The sequence below is a fragment of the Aedes aegypti genome, chromosome 3, assembly GCF_002204515.2.
Source record: "Aedes aegypti strain LVP_AGWG chromosome 3, AaegL5.0 Primary Assembly, whole genome shotgun sequence".
Taxonomy (NCBI): domain Eukaryota; kingdom Metazoa; phylum Arthropoda; class Insecta; order Diptera; family Culicidae; genus Aedes; species Aedes aegypti.
The window spans coordinates 328,333,210-328,353,446 of record NC_035109.1 but is presented as its reverse complement, the minus strand read 5'-3'; the positions used below and the strand labels follow the sequence as shown (position 1 = coordinate 328,353,446).

Genomic DNA, 20,237 nt, shown 5'->3' with positions numbered 1-20,237 from the left:
GCATCTTTATCGGCATTGAGCATTCTTCCTGTAGATTCCCGATTGCTTTCTACGTACATTTGTGAATCGCGTTATGGGAGTGATTTGATTAAATTGAAATCTATGCTTCAGTTTGGTGACTATTTCAATATTATTTCATGAATTTACAGTTCACCTTTAATAAGTCGAGTCTAGTACACGACACTGAAACAGGCTCACAGTTGAATGGAATTAAATGGTACAGTACTAAACACGATTTTCCATTTATTTATAGGTGTTCCACTAAACAACTGGAAGATTTATGATTTATTAAGTCGATGTTAATAGTACCATCGACTCAATAAAATTGCGAATTATATAACAAATTATTCAAAATAATTCAATTTCAAAGTTTTGGAACACGTGAATGATTAGCAGCTCTATTTTAAGTACTTTTCGTAATCGGAATAATATACGAATTTTTGAATTGAGACGTACGAATATGTACGGAACTCAACGTAATGAGCCTATGCATGCTATAAAAAGATTAACTTTTACTGTGCGCCCTGTTTTCAAGTCTCCCGTATGCGAGAGCGAGACACCACCAAAACACGGCGCACAATAAAAGTCAAAGGAACAAAAGAATTTATGGCACGTACAGAGGCTCATAAGAATATAAAGCAAGTTTTTTTAATCTTTAAATAATTTTTTTACGATTACAAAAAATGGGTTTAGATACATCACTATTCTAGTAAACACAAGCTTGAACTAACTCAACTACAGCGTGATTACTAATTCCTGTCAGTAAAGTAAATCATCGTAGAAAAAAAATGTATGTATGAATTTTAATTTCCGGTGTACATCCTGTTTTGCACATCTATAAAGTTTGTTTTGACAAAGTAAAGATTAAATCTTTTTTCATTTACCTTAGTTTTTAGTCATATGTGTTGTTTTAAAGGCATTGCACCTAGCACGCACGTTTCCCACATATATGTATTTTATACTAAACTCCGCTGAAAAAACTGCCTGATTGAAACAGCATGTTATCACAATCTTCTAGACTTACTAGGGAATAGCATAAGACAGATTATGGAAAATTTTAGCGAAAAAAATATGTATTTTTTGGTTAAAATATATGCTTCTGAATAACGTGCGTGTTAACTGTAATGCTTCTGAAACAATGCTCGTTGCTGGATATTGAGGTAAAAAAAATAATATGTTATTTATTTATTTATTTATTTATTGACACAATATAATAACACAAATAACCTACTAACGGTTTTCCAAGTATATGTTACTATTTAACATTAATGCCGATGCACAAACTAGTTATGAAACAAACTTAAACAATTCTTGAAAGCAATATAATTTCTCTCACACCTACACATTCTCGGTAACTCATTCCAGGCTTTGATTGCACGATGGCGAAACGAATCTTTCAGATCACCAGAAAGACATCTAGGCACAATTAATAAAGGTGCTCTCATGGATCGTGCATATGAAAAGAAATTTTCTAGATACAATGGAGGATCATTTAAGATTTTGAAAGTTTGCGTACAGATTCGAAGTTTTAAATGGCTAGCGAAACTTCTACCAAGTATCGAGTTTGCATATCTGGATACGTGATCAAATTTTCCGAGGTTAAAAACATATCGAGTAACAGTGTTGAAGGCTAGTTGCAGTTTACGTAGATTTTTCATCGAAATAAGCGAGTATAAAATATCTCCATAATCGAACAGCGGAATAATTAATGATCTAGCAAGTAGAAGTCGTGTGTGTTGCGGAGTGCTACTTCTTACAACAACAAGAGAATGAAGAGCCTTATACACTTTATTACATACAGCATTGACTTGGTCATTTCAATTTAATCTGCAATCCATTATTAATCCGAGATTCTTTACAGTATCTGCAAATTCAATGGCATCGTTATCTATGTATAGCGAAGACAAATGTTATAGATGTCCAAAACTGGATATGCACTGGTTATTAAAATTCATACAACCATCTTTTTTGTATGATTACTTATTTTACTGACAGGATATAGTAATCACCCTGTAGTGAAAAGGCAAAATTGACCTTAGTTGATTTAACATATGTTTTCTTTTGGCAACATATGTTTCCTTTTCAAGTTTTGCCAATTTTCATACGGACAAAAACCCTGCCAAAGCTTCTAGCTATTGTTCAAACAGCTTGCCTATCAGTACACTTTTTGGAAAAGTTATATTGAACACAATAATGATTCACATCAACGAACATTTATTGTTTTCCAATGAACAGTTAAAGATCGGACTCGAAAAAATACGTCTCTTTGATTTGGGTGTAACTTTATATCGTGTGGATAAAATTAATGAAATTTTGGGTAATACTATCCAGCTTTCAACGCTAAATTGCTATAAAATTTGAACCACCCCCATTTGACATTTAGTGCACTGTACATTTATCAACACTGTAATTTTTTGCAAGCTTTGAGAAGATAGAAATTTCTAATGTTGACGATGTAATACCAGAGTTCAACGGGTTTACCGCTCTTGGTATCTGAAAATCCAAACTAGAATAGGTATTTGATTTTCTTATTTTTCTAATGTGCTTTACTATCTATTTTAGGTTTGAATGTAGCAGTAATAAGTGCCTTATCGATGATGATTGATGATACAATTATTGGCTACGAAATAATTGGTTTTGAATAAAGACGTCATTCGGCTTTGCGATAGCCGATTTTGAAAGAAGGTCATTTGACCTAGAATAAGTCTGTCAAAAATTTTCGAGTCGTGGGCGAATGTTCAGAAGTATATTGTCGGGGGGTCAAAAATGTTACTGCATTAGCAATTCTGCTAATTCAAACTGTTTCGTTTTACGCCTAATCTAGCGTTATGTGAGATTCCCGCCAAGGATTCGAGTAAAGTTATGTCCTGGACCTCGTGGGATCTCGCCTATAACTGTGTCGAGATTTGTGGATTATACTTCTCAAGACTTGCAAGGAAATTTTGCAAGGACCCTGTGTGAATACCTCTCAGGGTTACGCTTGATTCATGTTCAAGGTTCTAAAGAAATCGATATTTGTCACACGTCTATAATTCCGGCTTCCAGATGAAATTTTATCATCAGCATCGTTCTTAGATTCATATTACAACGATAACCTTGCAAGGATGAGCCAAATATTCGTTACATTTTTAATTATAGCGGTCCTAAGAAGGGTGATTAAGGTACCTAAAATGAGATAAATCAAAAATAAAACTTTTAAATGCCGTCGGACGGGGCTACTTTTGATTCCGGGGGCTACTTTGGACACTCACCTGCTGAATTTATTTGCAGTATAAATATTGATCTGAGCAATTTCGTGTCTTCAGCACTTTTATCAACAAATATATGCTTTACCACTAGGCAAGATTTGTTTTTGGAACAACATCAACAATAACACGATAAACAAGAAAACATTTCAAAAAATCGGAATAAATATTCACAAGGTATAAAACATTGGCTATGCAAACATTGTCTAATTTTCCCCAAGTCGTGGGAAGTTATTGGGAGCATCACAAAACTATCGAATCGTAATGTTCCGCATAAAAATGTGATAGTGTTTTGCTAAAAATTCATGTTCTGATTTATATATTTTACAACATAAAAAAATTAAATTAATATTTGTAAAATGTCATAGACATAAAACACACATATTTCAAAACGTATCAATGGCAAGTTCACAACATAATCTCAAAAAAAAATATTTGCCGTCATATTTTACATGAATTTGCAGTATAAAACAATTGCAACCTTTCTATTTCTAAATAAACTACTCTTAAGCCAGCTCTTAACTGCCCAGAAGCTAAAAGCATATCACAAAAGCAAACTTTTTCTTCTTTACCAACTTGCAAAACTTTACTTCATAGATTGCGTTTGAATTAAAAAATAATTTTTAGTTACAGGTATTAATGTGATCCCTCTACATATCGGTCATGTTATATGAAGAAGAATAGAAGAGACAGATTTTGCACATTACTCATTAATCATCGCATTACCTGGTAGTTACATCGTTCGTCAATATCAATTTAAAAATCAAGCATTCGTAACTGACAGCTTCATGTAAGAGGAAGTTGAAAGTTTAAGTTTCATACTAGGAACTGAAAATTGTTAATTGCATGTTTCGCTGAAATTAATTGTTATAGGTAATTGTTATAGGTATATTACGGGGTTGGTGGTCTGATGGTCTGGTCGCCTTTCTTACGCCTGATACCTACACAGTACCAAAAAATAACGTGATTTACGTCTTTTGGGATGCACATAAAAGAAGCGAGCCGAATGACGTAAATTGGTGTCCAATTTCAAATACGTTAGTGTCTGATTCGGGAAATGACGATCACAGTTCCATCGTTTTCGTGTCCTTTAACATGTAAAATTACATTTTTTGTTCAATACATCTTCAAGGACACGTTTTTGTGTCGTTCCATCACTTACATCATGTATCATTCAGTTATAACCAGAATTACGTCCAGAGTAATTTTCATTATTTTTAAGAGTGTAGGCAGTCTGCTAACCACAAAAGCAAACCTCTCTGCCATGCCTTTCCCCCAATCCATACACTCCCGCATGAACTGACGTGGATGCAGTGGAATATACGGTCTACGTGGGAGTCAGTTCAATGCATCATCAATTCCTCCCCCTTCCCCTCATTGGTCTGCATTCTGACGTGGCAGGTGCCATTGTTGCCTAAAAATAGAAGATCACCAGCACTTATACACTGAGGATGCCTGTTAATCCCAAGCAGTCATTCGGTTGGTTCCTTGTGTAAGTGCAGCTGATCTGGCGATACTGGAGTGCATCCACGGGCGGCCAATCAAGCTCAAGCTCAAGCTCAATTAATTGTTATAGGTATATGTGTAATTGTTTCAAGTTTTGCAATATTCTAAATTATGGTTATCGATGAAAAAACGTTCTATTACATCAAAATGGACGATAATCCATATAATCAGTTTGAAATTTATGAGAAAAAATCATTTTATTATCAAATTGTGAAAATTTCTGAAAATGTCCAAAGTAGCCCATTTTTTGTCTTGAAAGACACACTTTTTTCGCTATTCAAGCTTTTTTGTTATTTCTTGATGGATTTGCCTCATATTTGGCACATTTGTTACGTACATATACAACTTAAATATATGTAAGAATTATCAATATCTATCCATGGTTCTAAGAGTTACAAATCTTCAAAGTTGAAGAATGTGAAAATAATGTCAAAAGAAGCCCCGTTTGACGGTATAGCAATTATATGAAAATCGATGTACGAAAAAAATCATAACAGTGAAGTGAAAATCTTTGACACATAAATCAACAAACGCATTTCACTGCCTACTAAGTCCTAGCTATAAAATCTGGGGACAAGAAATGTAGAATCCAAATTACCCCCCGGTGTTTTATAGCCAGCGAAAAAATCTGGATTTTAGAGTGTTTAAAAATTTTATTGCGATCTGTCAAGTAGTTTTCAAGATGCATTCGAAACAAGAAGAGCTACGCCAGCAAATCTTTGGCGCGGTGATCGATAATCCTGGTCAGTCACAACAGGTGGATCGAAAAAAGGCTTGGAATCCACCATTCTACCGTGTCCCGCGTTGTGAACATGTTCCAGAAGACGATGACCATCGAGCGGTGCGCTTGAAGCGGCTGAAAACCGAAAACGGAATACCCAGAGAAGGCGCGGAAGATAAGGCAGTATTTTAAGAATAACCCGAACCTTTCCACCCGAGACGTGTCCAAAAAGGTCAATTCGTCGAAGTGGTTCATCCAGCAGACTATGAAGCGGGCTGGGCTATGTGTTTTAAGGTCAGGAAGGCGCCAAACTGAACTGACAAGCAAAACACCATTATGGCCAAATTGCTTGCGCGGAAGCTGTACCGTGAGTGGCTGGTCAAGCCAAGCTGTCTCGTCATAGACGACGAGACATACTTCAAGGCGGACGCCAAACAAACCCCCGGCCTCGAGTTTTCTGTTTATACGTACCGCATGGAGGTGCCGAATAAGTCTCTGAAGAGAAAGATGGACACATTCGCGAAGAAGTACCTGTTGTGGCAGACGATCTGCGAGTGCGGATGCTACAGCTAGCCGTTCGTTAGAACCGGCACCATAAACGGGCAGATTTACCGAGAGGAATGCCTGCAGAAGCGCTTGCTGCCCTTCCTCCGCTCTCACCGTGGTCCCACGTTGTTCTGGCCGGATCTCGCTTCGTGCCATTAGGCCGAGCCTGTAATGGATTGGTACGAAGCGAAGGGCGTTAATGTGGTCCCGAAAGAGGCGAACCCGCCAAATACACCAGAACTTCGTCCAATCGAAAAGTTTTGGGCGATAATGTAGAAGAAATTGAACAAAAGCGGAAAAACATTCAAAACCGATGAAAAACTGGGAGCAAGCGTTCAAAACTGAAGCATTCAAAACTGAACTAGAAAAACTGGGAGCAAGCGTGTAAGAAAAATGGGCAAAGCCTCGCCCAAGATCTTAGGTTAGGGGAGGAAATTTAATGAATAAGTTATGTCAAAACATAGCTTAGTTATAAAATTTGAGAAATATCCGATATCAAATGAATTTTTGGTGATCATTTTTGTATGTCTCATTTTTTAACGATTTTCATATGGAGATGAACCAGCCCTGGGCTGAAAATCGCCCTAATAAAGATAATAATAATAATAATTTTTTAACGAGTACGGTCTTTAAGATTCTGACACAGGCCTTCAACTAACTGTTACGTGTAACGAATTTGATTAGTTCCAACAAATCTAAAAAGAAATGTTGACAGTAAAATTAAAACAACACTTCAATTTTCTAACATACATTGCATTGTTACAATATTTCGAAGTTATATCTCAAAAGAACATTTCATGGAGCAGCCATGATTCTGTCAGGAGGGGAGGTGAACGACCTTTTAAGATTTTTCTAGATATTCTTCTAAAAGGTTTTTGGTGAAATCTCGCAAGCACACCAATTGGAATTCAATAAGGATCTCGCTATGCATATTTACTCATAAACTCTTCCAGAAGCAATCCTGATTATTTAAGGTCTTTTGGAAAATCTGCAAATTTTTCAAGGTGTTTTTTGCGTTTAATTAACGAAAAAAATCTTCTGAATATTTCATTATTAAGTTTTCTAAACATTCCACCGGTAATTTTTCAAAGTTTCTTTGTATTATTTATCAAAGAACTCCATTATTAATATGTTCCAATGGATACATATTATTCAAGATATTTATTCGAACATTCTGAAACTAATACCTCCTGACATTACACACTAGAAATTATTTTTGGAAAATTTCTCGAACGATTCTCGATCAAATGCGTTGAAGGATTCCATAAAAAAAATCGTCCGAAGATAGCATAGACAACGGACATGCTCCAAAAATTGTATGGAATCCATAAATACAAATTGATCTCATACGAATTATGTTACTTTGTATACTGAGCAGAAAATATTTTTAGAAAGCAAAGAAATATTCAAATCAGTATGCTTAACTCAAAACTCATTTACCTTTGGGAATGTTACACAAATTATGTCACGCTAAATTTCGATTTTTTTTTCTTTTTAATAACCTGTTTTTAGAACTAGTTAAGCTGAGAAGCAGTCTCGGTTCCAGTTAAGACGTAACGCCTGGTAAAAAGAAGAACAAGAAGAATAGTAAGCGTAACAGTAGCATTAAAATTAAACATGTTGGGTACTAACAAGGTGAAAAACTCATTCTACTACTTCAAAGCCACAAAGTCGAAATCCAAGATGGCCGCCAGATTTTTTCACTCAAAATAATATTCCTATTCTTTACTTGACTCGAACAATATACTAACGATTGAAAACTTGTTTGTTTGTTGTACAAAAAATGATGTTTGCATTGAATGCACTCGCCATAAAGGTACGTCAAAATCGTAGAACATGATTAACAAATCGTTGATTCAAAAGGTAAATGTGATTGCTCACCTAGTTTTTGAAGCCTATCTCACTCAGTTTTTTTTCTCAGCTTGCTGGTGGTGGCTCAGAATTCAAAACGAGCGGTGCGCTAATGGGGAAAAACGATTTTTTTTTTCAACAAAATTCAACATGGCGACCATATTAGAAATGGCCGCCAAAGAGATACCTAAAGTTGACTCTAAAGGGTTTATTTTGAGATAAACATTTTTTTTTATTGCACCATCCCTGACATAAACCTGCAGAAAAGCGTGGCAATGGTGGAAATGCGACGAAATCGAAAGAATTTTTTTAAGATGCACAGGCCTTTCGTTCAAAGGACAAAGCCTGCGTGTTCTTTGTAGTGGATTGCATAAAAGTTTGGATATTTTAACTTCATATTTGCAAAAAAACATAAATCAAGAATCACATGGAGAGTATTCAAACCATATGCATCAACAATATTTTATGTACACGTAATACCATAAAATTAAAACTTTGGTCTTAAGACAAGCTTTTTGATCTTCATACAAATATTCTAGCCGGCCATGTTCCAGAAAACAATGTTATTTTGTTAATAGCATAAGCATAGATGACCGTACAATTTGTAGTTGCTACTCCGTGATTGACCAGAACAATCGAAGTTGCACAGGGAATTAATGAATGGGGCTTGGGATTAGCTTACCATTCTTCAATGTGCACAAATTGAGAGCTCAAATTTAAAAGTCAATAACGGCGCCGGCCACGTCCTTACGGTCATCGGGAAGGGAAGGAATGTTAGTGTGACTACCGTTGTTACTAGAGACCGAGATCACCTCTGCATCTCCACGGTTGTCATGGAGAGGATATTGTGTTAGTGGGATAAGGTAAAGATCTGGGAGTCACCAATGTTTGGTGATGTGATCCATGATATAATCACGCCTAACCGGATTCGCGAAATAATTCGATAATCGCATTAAACGCCGAACAAGTGTTCGTCACTCGCCCACGCAAGAGCAAGCGACGCGATCAATTGATCAAACACTACTAGCGATCCGCGGCGCTTTTTCATTTCTCTGAGCGAACGACGCGCGACATGTTTGATCCTGCCCTCATCACCCGCCCCCGCAGGAGCAAGTGTCAAGGTCGAAGGATCAAACACTACTCACAATGTTATTTTGTTAATAGCGTTTAAAAACTATTTTTTATTCAAAATGTTCGAAAAATCATGTTTTCTTTTATGTGTCATTGATTAATGGAGAGCACGGTATATGGACATTTGAAGGGGCCGATAAAAATCCATCAAGTTATAGTATATCGAGTTGTGGAAAGTCAACTGTATCTATGAATGATCAATTTTACCCCACTGATCAATATGGTTCCAAAAAACGGTGACATGCGGCATGTTCAAAATGTTTCCAGAAAATGAAAGGAAGGATTTTATGGAAACAGTAATAAGTAGTATGAGAGACCCAAACACAGTACCAAAGACATTTTGTTTATCAAAGTGGGAAGATATTTGTTTATGTACTTACATACAGGTACATTTTTGTCACGTTCCGATTTCTTCAACAAATTAGTACGTTTTTATGAACACACAAAAAAATGGTTTTTCGTAAACTAAAGACATATTTTGAAGCAATTTAAATATTTTCCAATGAGCGGCAAGGGACATAATCGATATTATTTTATTTGCGATAGACTGTAGACCACGTCATATTTTGGACATAATCTGTTATTTCTCAAACTCGAAGCATTTCACAGATTATAGCAAATAGCCATTAAATAGGTCCGACTTCGAAGGGTAGGGGAAGAGGCCTAGCAAAACTTACAAATCTATTGAAAATTTCGGAATCACCATACAATATGCTTGCATCGGGGAAAAAGCTGAAATAGCTGACAATTTGAGAAACTGTTGATATCGGACGTTCATATGTCACACACGTTCGAATCTCATTTTTGCTGGGACTGATCTTTAGGCAGACATGCACTCCTTCTCCACATGGAGACTGCTATACGCTTACTCATGAAACTATTACGAAAAGAGTTGTTAACCAAAAAGTTCTGATTTGAGAATGCTTGTTTGCGAGTACGCACACTTTTGTATTTTTGGTTAACCTATTTAAAATCAGTTTTACTGAACAAAATATGTCGTGGGGATCACATCCTAACCGTTAAAAGAGCTTGTCAACTAAAATTTTCGCTTAGCGTCAATCTTTGCTCAGTACTGCATAGTCAGAAGGAAGGCTTGAAAGTACATTCTGCAACATCTAACCTCAACGGCAGATGAATTGAGTCGTGAAACAATGTGAAAACTTTTGGAAATACAGTTAATAATGTCTTCAATATTATGGCAATATTCCGAAGAACATGGTCTCTATTTTGAGCAAACAAACTGTTTTTTAATGATGATTTAATTTCACAGACGCTTGGACTAAGATGAAGAAAATGACAGATTTGTGTAAAGTTTTAAGTATCCAAATTCTTGAACAATAGTCATGGTTTCATAAATAATGATTTCATGACTCAAAGGAGCAAGTGATACAATCGATGGACCAAACATTACTCATAATTATTAATATCTCATTACTCAAACATCTGAACAATGAACAATGAAATATTTTCAATTGTTTTCAACATTTTTTTTCTATACCATAATAATTTTAAATTGAGGTATTGGCTAGTGAACAATACCTAATTATGGTATGACACCAAAATATGGTAGGTATACACACCAATTCCTGCTCGAGACTTACTAAAATATGCACTTCAAATAGACTAAAATAAAAATACAATTCAATCATAAAACAAATCTACTTACCCTTAATTCAGTGTGACTGTATATTTCTCAATCGCGTTCGCAATTGACACATTCCAAACGCATCACACCGATTGCATCAAGTCGATCATCAAATTCACCATCGTGTTCCACCGTTCCCGCTGTAGCTCCCAATCGGAATTCGTAACATGTGCAGAACTTGTGTTCCTACTTGCTTGCTTCAAGTGTTTTACTCTTATTCTGAACTCATCGAACCCCGCAACCCTTCCTGCCTCTCTTTCGCTAACAGTCGTTGAATCATTTCAGTGCGATTTAATTTTATTAGAAATGCCTGCAACTTTCACTCGTGTCAAAGTGTTCGACTGGGAATTGCACCGCATTATCTCTCGAATGCGAATGCGACAGGGCTTCGGATGGGTCCTTCTTGAGTTTCAATCTGTTCTTCCTAGTTGTTCATCGCCCGTATTCTTCGTCACATAATCCACCGAAAGTGAATCCAACAAAAAAAAACGCATGCACTAAACAACTGAACTTGGTTTTTCTATGGGGGGGAATTGTCCGCGACGATGGATGTGTGGAGCAAGGCGGAGAGACGAGTTGACAAACCCCATCCATCTAGACTGCGAAGAAAGCGCTGGACACAGTGGCTTGAATTGTAAAAAACACAAATATAGCTTTTTGGATTTAAATTGTAAAACTATCACTATACTTTAATGAATTCAACATAAGTGAGATACAATTTTTATTTTTTTCTGTTTGACGATAAAACAAATGGAGTCTTCGGCAAAGTTACCGGGAATGATGAGTGAAGAAATGAAGAAAGGGAAAGTTACTGGGAAATGATGAGTGAGGAACGCACTTTACCTTATCTAAAAGGAATCCATAAACCATGTAATCATTTATTTTTCCTGATTTTTACAACACCCTTTCCCCCGTAGCTCTGCGTGGTTTTAGGCAGGCTTGATAATATTTCTAAACATCATCAGAGTTTGAAGACATACTCTAGAGCAGCGGGCTACCTTTGCCTGTTTTCGAGGAAGCAAAAACTGCTAAGCAGAGAGGCAACGAAAAATGAGCGAGGAAGATGCAGCGCAAAACACACAGAGAAAAAATCCATCAAAGAAGAGTAACATCCCAACTCACCGAGGCCTGTCTTGTTCGGGCGAGACACTCAATAGTTCTTTTGAAGCGTGAGTAAGAGAGAGAGAAAGTACCAGAAAAAATCCTCGCATCTCACTCGAATCGCTTAAGGATCTGAGTTGAAAATTTTAAGTTCAGTTTTTCGTCCTCAAAAAAAAAACCTCAAAATCACCTAATCTACCAAATCTGGTTTTAGCCAGTAAATTCGAGCAATTCTTCACTGAGCCAGAAATTGCGTACGAATTTTATAAGAGAACGCTTGTGAATTGATTTCTTGACTGATTTTCTCTCTTTCATAAGATTCTTATGAAACACAAAACGTCCGATATTCACAAGAAATTCTTGTTGTTATCATTAGAGATCTTATGAATATCTTTATTTTCCTAAATTCAAAGAGCGATTCTCTAAATACATAATGGTCCTAAAGAATCCCATAATTGATATCTATGATCCTTCATAAGAGTATCTTATGATATTATACCTATTTGTATTATGAACGCAATGATCGATGGAAGTTCACAAGTTTTTCTTATGAGTCTCATTAGATGCTTCTTATGTATTTATTCTGAAAGAATTTCGTATGAAATTCTTACGTGGTTTTTGATAGGAAGTCGACTCTTTTTCACAAGTGTTACTAATCATTGTCATACGCGCGCTTATGAATCTCAATCGTGAATATTTTGTTATTAGCATCTCTCCACGTAATTCATAAGATTTTCGTATGAAATTGTTAAGAAAATCGTACTCCATTAGATTGTCTTATGAATGCCAATGATCAATGCGTTTGATATCCAAAAAGAGTTTCTTATAGAATTATATCTGTCTATGCAATGAGTAATATTTCATAAGTCTGTTGTGGAATGTTATAAGATTCTCGAATGAAGAACAAAATACTTCTTATGTCGTTATTCCATAAAAAATTCTTATGTACCTCATACGTTCCGTTTCCTCAGTGTTCGAAGGCGTTTTCAGAAACTTATTCAAGATTTGCTCAATTGATTCCAAGTTTAGTTCCTCTAGTGTTGGTTGGCACTACCGGGAGAAATATTACGAAACTCTGAGATGCTTTTTGATATTGCTGACTTCCAGCAGAATATTCAGTCAAATTGGAACTACGGTAAAGAAAATGTCTTATGTTTTTATTATATATAATATTGTTGGTGGAAGCTTCGGACTTCAAAAAGTTTAGAAATCATATTGAGGCTGTTGGTGAACCACTACAAATTCAAAAATTATTTCAGATGTCTGAAAATATTTAATATGGTCATAAAAAGATATACTAGCCATTATGGAAATATAATAATTAGGCCAAATGGGATAATGTAAAGATTACTGCAAATGCACGGACTATTTTTTTTTTGTACATGTCTTATGAAAAAGTAGATATATTAAGAAAAAATGGGAAATTTATGTATAATTTATTGACAATTAGAGATGACTTCAGAATATATGGATTAAAAAATTATTTAAGATTATTTCTGAATAAATGGTGAATGATTCAATAATTTTAAATGAGATTCTCTAACAGAACCTTTTTCAAAAATACATGCGAGCCTTAATTTTCTTCACAATTATACACACAAATTTTCAGTGATTGCTCCACAAGTATTCGTCATGATTCTCGTTTCGTTTTTTCGAGGTTTACTCACTTTTTCAGATATTTCTCTGAGAACTACGCTGAATTGCAGTAACAACAGAGGTTTTAATGAAAGCAACATATCTTTCTAGAAGTCATATGATAAATTTTTGATATAAGGTAGGGGAAAAGCACTAATTTTCGTGCTAAAAGAATTCAGCTCGAATTTTCAGATTTTCATACAAAGTAGGCCAAAATCGTATAAATGGGTCGAAAACTAGCTGGTACTTTTCTCCTACCCCGGGCATATGGGACCTGGAAAACGATAGTTCGAACAAATGGTTCAATATAATTTTCAAATGTCAAAACTTTGCAAATCCAACAACACGGTCACACTTCGGCAAACTGGTGTGTGCTTGAATTTTATCGAACAATTTCGAAATTGTGAAGAGCTTAGAAAATATTTGTAAAATGAGCAATTAGACGAAGTTACCTCGCTAAACGGGGCAAGTGGGTCCCATTTAGCATGCATGAAGAAACTTCATGCCTGGGAAGTCGAGAAAATTTCCAACCCAGAAAGATCCTCGACCGGTGGGATTCAAACCCATGCCCCTCAGTTTCGTCCAGCTGAAAAGCTGCGCCGCGTTTACCGCTAATTATTTCGAAGATTTCTTCAGGGATAATCTCTACCGTAATCCTTACAGAAATTTTTTCACTAGGGCTTCTGCAAGAGATTCCTACAGGAAGAACTTTTGTTCGCCATGATACATTTTAGACCGATTTCGATAGGACTCCAGGAATATCTAAGCAATGTCCTCAGGACTTTGTCCAGGGTTTCGATAAGGGATTCATTCAAGGATTCCTGCAAAACAATATTTACAGCGATTCCCTTAGAGATTTCGCAAGAAATTCCTGCATGAATGTGATTCCTTCATAGATTCCATCAGTAACATTTTTACTGGGATTCTTCCAGGAATTTCCCCCAGAAATTTTTCAAGATCTGTTTCAGAAATTCTTTCAGGAAAGCTCCAGAATTTCTTCAGAGATTTTTCAAGCGATTTATTCTGGTATTCCTTCTAAGATTCCTCTTGAAAATCAAGGATTCTAGCAGAGATATCTTCAAGGCTACATTTTTTTATGAAGGGATTATTAGAGTATGTTAAAGTTCAATAAGAGGTTTCCAAATCTTCAAGGTTTTCTTCAGGAATTTCTCCATGAGTTACACTAGTACAATTTCTTTAAGGATTACTCAAGATTTTTCTCTAGTGTTTACTTTAGAATTTCCTCCGAGGATTCCTCCACGGAAACATACAAAGATATCCCCAAGTAGCCCTCTCCAGATTCCTCCATGAATTATTCCGGAGATTTCTTCCAGGATTCCTTCCCGAATCGCTCCAAGGATTCTACCAGGAATTTCTGCAAGTATTCCACAACTAACAAACTCCTCAAGAATTTCATGCAGAAATTCTCCCAGAGTTACCACGAAGAAAATCGCGTCATGAATTATTCTAATGATTTCTTCCGATAATCCCCTATAAATTTTCCTGGATTTTCTCCAGGGACTCGTTCTGGGCCTCCAAAAAAACCTTTGCGGATTCCTTGCATTTTCTTGAAATTCCTTCAGAGATTCTCCTATGAATTCCTGCAGCAATTTTATCAGAAGTTATCCCAAGAATTACTTCAGAGATTATTTTTAGGAAAATCTATACAAAATTTCCTCCAGTAAATGCTCTATATTAATTCTTTTTGGAAAATCTCATCATAGATTCCTCCGGAGATTTCTCCTGGGATTTCTCCAAGAATTAATCCAGAGATTTCTCCAGAAAAATCTTTACAGGGGTTTTCCAGGCATTTCTCCACAAATTCCACCAGCAAAATCAAAACAGGGGTTTTTCGTGGGATATCTCAAAGAATGTTCAATTAATTTTTCTAGAAGCCCTTCAAAGATTCCTACAGGAGTTTCTCCAGAGACTGATCCAGAGATTTCTCTTGTAATTTCCTCTAGAAATTGTTCTAGGGATGAGCTGGTAAACAATAAACAACATATTGTAATGAAATATGCTTTTCGTCTACGCAGTCTTTATTATAAAAAAGCCGTTGAAAAAATAAAGACCACGTAGCCAAAAAGCATATTTGATGTTCCAGGGATTTTTTGAGGAATTTTCTTAGAGAATTTCTCAAGCATCCTTTGATGGGCTCCTACAAGAATTTCTCCAGAGATTCATCCAGGAATTGCTCAGGGGGTTAGTCTAGATTTTTTTTTCTAGAGTTACAAAGCAATTAGCTGCATCGACAAAGGAGTGCGGGTTCGATTTCCGTTTCAGTCCGCAAAACTTTTCGTCCTTTGTCGGGTGTGGTGCATCCTTCAAAGGAAAAATCGTCCACTGGAAGCATTTAAGTGTAGGTGTATTTTTTACAGAATGTGTTTCAGACATGTCACAACATAACAAAATTTTTGCAAATTATGTGACTGTTCATTACTTTAGATGTTATTTACTGAATTAATGTATGCTGGGATGATTAAGAATTCAACAAATAGAAAGTAATAAAAAATCACTACAGTGTTGCCAGATTACCTTGTTTTACTTGAATTGATAATAATAAGTTAAACTAAAAGAGAATACAGTAAATTCAAACCTCTAGTTATTGTAAGACATATTGATATTTACCAAGTTTAGCATTAGGTGGCAGTGTTGCCGATAATGTGAAATATGTTTCATAATCGGAAATTTAATGATGATTTCAGTATTTAAATCATCTGTTGATCAAAACGAGGAATTTTTTTTTCATAAATTAACATTTCTAGCCACATTGACATTTGGTTAGAGAAGATCTTTCGTCTATTATCGCTGTTATGGTAATATATCTGAAATCACTGTTGTGCACTTTTGTTAATAGAATGTTTATTTCTAAATCAGCATATAATACTTACTAATGAGCAATAAACTCGTCTTCGAAATTGTTAAATGGTAAAGGTATTCTCTGGTTCATTGTATATGCCTAAGATTAAGATATGCTGAATAGTTCGAAAAGAGGTAATTATTTTTACGATGAACTGTACTTCCGGTTAAACGTGTATAGTTTTAGTGCTGAAAGACACAGCCTCTTTCCTTGTGGGTACTCCAAAAAAATAAAGTGATACTAAAAAGGTTTGTTTCAATTCAGCAATAGACAGAAATCTAAATTTTCATTTGATTTTATACGGGAAATAAAGAATTTTAAACTTAAAAAACATTATCTCAAAATTGTCTCAAAACACCACGCAGAGTACAGTGATTTCAACTGCAAAATAACTTAAAATCACGATGAAAACAAAAATTTAATTCAAAATAATACTAATTCGACGATAAATTGATTCATTTTTAATTTGAACATCTTGTCGCTCTAGAAACGTGTTTCTGGTCACCTCTTTCACTGTTTTGTTTTGATTTTGCGTTCTGTTCCACAACTTTCCATTTCACTTTAGTTCGTTCCATGAACTAAATGACATTTGAACCATTTTTTATCTGAACGATGTGCAAATTAACGGGGTACAAATTAAAAAGTGTTCAGATTAAATGTGGTCAAACCAACGGGGGTACCCTGGTTACATTGCATCCAACGATATTTTTTCATTGGCTCCTCAGATTTCCTTTTAAAAAAAATAAAAGACACGGATGTTCCCATGGGCTGAAGGGTGATCCGATAGGCATACAAATTTGGATTTTTACATCAATTAAGTGAATGAAAATTTGACAAAAATTTGGTTGAAACCAGTGATGGTCAATTATATGTTTGTACTTTTTTTGTGGACACTTGGTATGAAACGACCCAATTTTTATCTCACTTGTAAGTAAATTCATCAAAAATTTCCTAACGTCGAAAGCTGCCCCTTAACATATGTAGTAACTTTGCCGAACATAGTATAGCAACCTTTTCACTCTTTCAAACCACTGTGCTGGTGCTGGCGATGAGGGACACACAATGCGAGGGCCACGGTTGGCGCGGATTCGGGAAAAACTGGGAGAGTTTTTGGGCTATTTTTAGAGGCCACATAATTTCTTGGTGTTGCCTGCCGCCGCGACAGAATACCGAAGCCGTAAATTAGATAGACGCACACGGTTTTCTCTGCATGGGGAACCCCCTCTGTTGTGTCCCACCATAGCTACATCATAGCGGTCTAACAACTGCTGCAGCAGTAGTCCAAGTGCTCCACGTGATCGACCGGCGCGTTGACAAACGCCGCCTGCCAAGATCATCTTTCTGCTTCTTCACCATTTGACTGTGCGGACCAACACTTCTTCTTTGCAAGAGGGGGCTTAAGATGATCCAAGTTGGCTATTTTTGGAACTCGCGCTTTTCCAGACTACTCCCATTCGGTATACCACGGATAGCAATCATGGGAACTAGATTAGCAAAAGGGGGGCCAAACGGCGACACTGCGCGTCCAGGAAAATCTCGGTCTTCCCTCGTCAGAATGCAATTCCAAACTAAACTGATTTGATGTTGTCACAAAACTAATTTCATTTTTCAAACTTTTCCTCGGCCCAGCGGCGCTTTCCATCCTTCCATCGTTATTATTATTATTGCTGTTGCTAGTTATGTTATTTTTTATCGTACCGCTCCTTACTCGTGTTCTTGGCTGGCCCATCCAGGCGCAAAGTGCATGAAGCGAATCCCCATAGCGTTTGGATCCTTTGCATGATATGAGAGTCGAAGGCTGGCAGCAGGGTGAACCTTCCTTGGCGAATCGTTGCTGCGATCTCTTTCCACGAGTTTCCAACTTGGAGCAAACGCAGTTGAGAGCTGCCGTTCCCTGGACTGGATATGGTGGTCTTCCTCTAGCGCTGGCTCGTCTCTTTTTCTCCAAACAGAGTGAAAACGATACCCAGCAGGTTGTGGGTTGGGGGTGGCTGGGAGGGTGGAAGTGTCAGGTGGAAATGTCTCCTATAGTGTTTTCTCGCTTTAACGATGAGTTCGGCGGCCAAAGACGGCCAACTTGATAAACCCAAGCGCATTTAGCCGCCGTCTCTGCCGTTAAACACCAACAGTCGCTTGTGGTGGATAACTTTATGGCGTATGAGAGGACTCTCTGGGGGAGGCATTGGGCTCCAGTTTTTCCATCTGCATACGGCAGTTAACGCGTTACGGTTCTGATTCAAATACCGGAAGGCACACTATGACAAATCTTCACTACGCTTTTAAAAGGTTTAATGCTAGAAAATTTCAAAAGAACTATGTCTTTAGACATATAAGATGATAATTTCTATATCTGATTTTTTTATTATTATGTGATACAATTCAGTGGCGTGGCAAGGGGAGTTTTATTCAAATTCAAATTGCTCGTATTTGAGCATAAATCAATAGCTTCTTTTATGAAATTTTGAGAAACGGTTCATTATTAGTTGTAGTGATGGGGAAGTATAGATGTGCAGTATTGTGGACAAAGTTATACCAGAGGCTCCATCCCATTACCTCGAACGCCATTACCCCGAACGCCACTACCCCGAACGTCACTACCCCGAATGAGACATTACCCCGAATAGTATGAGATACAATGTAGTATCTTGTTTTGAGTGTAAAAATGATGACCATACTGTTATAGAGCATAAACCATTCATGTATGCATCTCTAATGTAAACTGGTAACCTATGATGTGTAAAGTTTGTCGGTAAAATGTTCATCATATATTTTCCCTTCTTTCATTTATCAGCTATTCTTTCGAAATATCTTGTGGGCAACTATCTTCTTTTTTTTCTTTCTGGGACAGTGCCTGTCTCTCAGCTCAGTGGACTTCTTGGTGATGTTGTTCCAATGTTGTTTTTAACAAATATTTTACTTTCTGTCTTGCTGTCGTCATGATTCGGAACAAAATATTTATTTTCACCGCTTACTTCACTTATGTATGAAATTGAATGAGATCCAATGGTAGAGAATTCATTTATCTACCCAATGTTATTTTTAGGGGCAGCGGAGAATGTTCCGAAGCGTGTTTTATTCAAGCGCAAAAATCGCTCAGACGAAAGTTCCAATGAAACTAACCTCACATATCCTGGTTTTCCAACCTCAAACTAGTGCTCCTACCAGCACTACTTTCATAAAAATTGAGATCCGGCTGGTAGGAAAACCAGGATATGTGAGGTTAGTTTCATTGGAACTTTCGTTTGAGCGATTTTTGCGCTTGCATAAAACACGATTCGGGACATTCTCCGCTGCCCCTAAAAATACCATTGGGTAGATAAATGAATTCTCTACCATTGGATCTCATTCAATTTCATACATAAGTGAAGTAAGCGGTGACAATAAATATTTTGTTCCGAATGTTTTGAAACCATGAATGAGTTTGACATTGTTCTCGTCAACCATCATCATGACGACAGCAGTAAACCCCACCGGACGAATTGTCGTATTGGGAGCGAATTGCTTTGCTGTGTGTTAAATCATTAATTGTTGCCTATGTATGTAGACATGTCTACGTCATGCCTATAGAGTAAAGCTTATCGTTTAAAACAATATTTCTATGTAGCATATCAAACAGTTTTGATACAATTTGTTAAACTTTTTAGTTTCGTGTTAATGTGTAATGTTTTTATGATAATCATCATAGTACGGTGCAAAAATACGGTCACATGCAAATAAAAAGTTCGTAAAGCTCATATTGTTTACAAGTGTTCTGCATTCTATATAGATTTCAGTTTTGTGTGTTTCTTTCACCACTGGACTGGGAAGTGCGGCTTCATAAGTGATATAATGCGAATAAAAGTGCGTGATTGCATCGGATTATGTTGATGTCTTCAGAGCACTTATTTTTTTTTTTTCTCGAAGAATGAGTCCGCTGAAGACACCGGAGTGTATCTGATGCAATTGCACAATGTTATTAGCGTTTTCGCACTTGTTAAAGCTTCTGCGTTCGTCCGA

General features: G+C 36.5%; 1 long non-coding RNA gene across 1 annotated transcript in view; it reads right to left on the bottom strand.

The window, feature by feature from the left end:
- Nucleotides 1–18,018, bottom strand: part of LOC110679100 — a 107,496-nt gene extending 89,478 nt beyond the window's left edge. Inside the window, exons 1-2 of the long non-coding RNA XR_002502207.1 lie at nucleotides 17,253–18,018; nucleotides 10,667–11,271 (exon numbers count right to left, since the gene is read on the bottom strand). This is a non-coding gene — a long non-coding RNA (uncharacterized LOC110679100). The remainder of the gene's footprint in view (nucleotides 1–10,666; nucleotides 11,272–17,252) is intronic.
- Nucleotides 18,019–20,237: the final 2,219 nt, after the last annotated feature.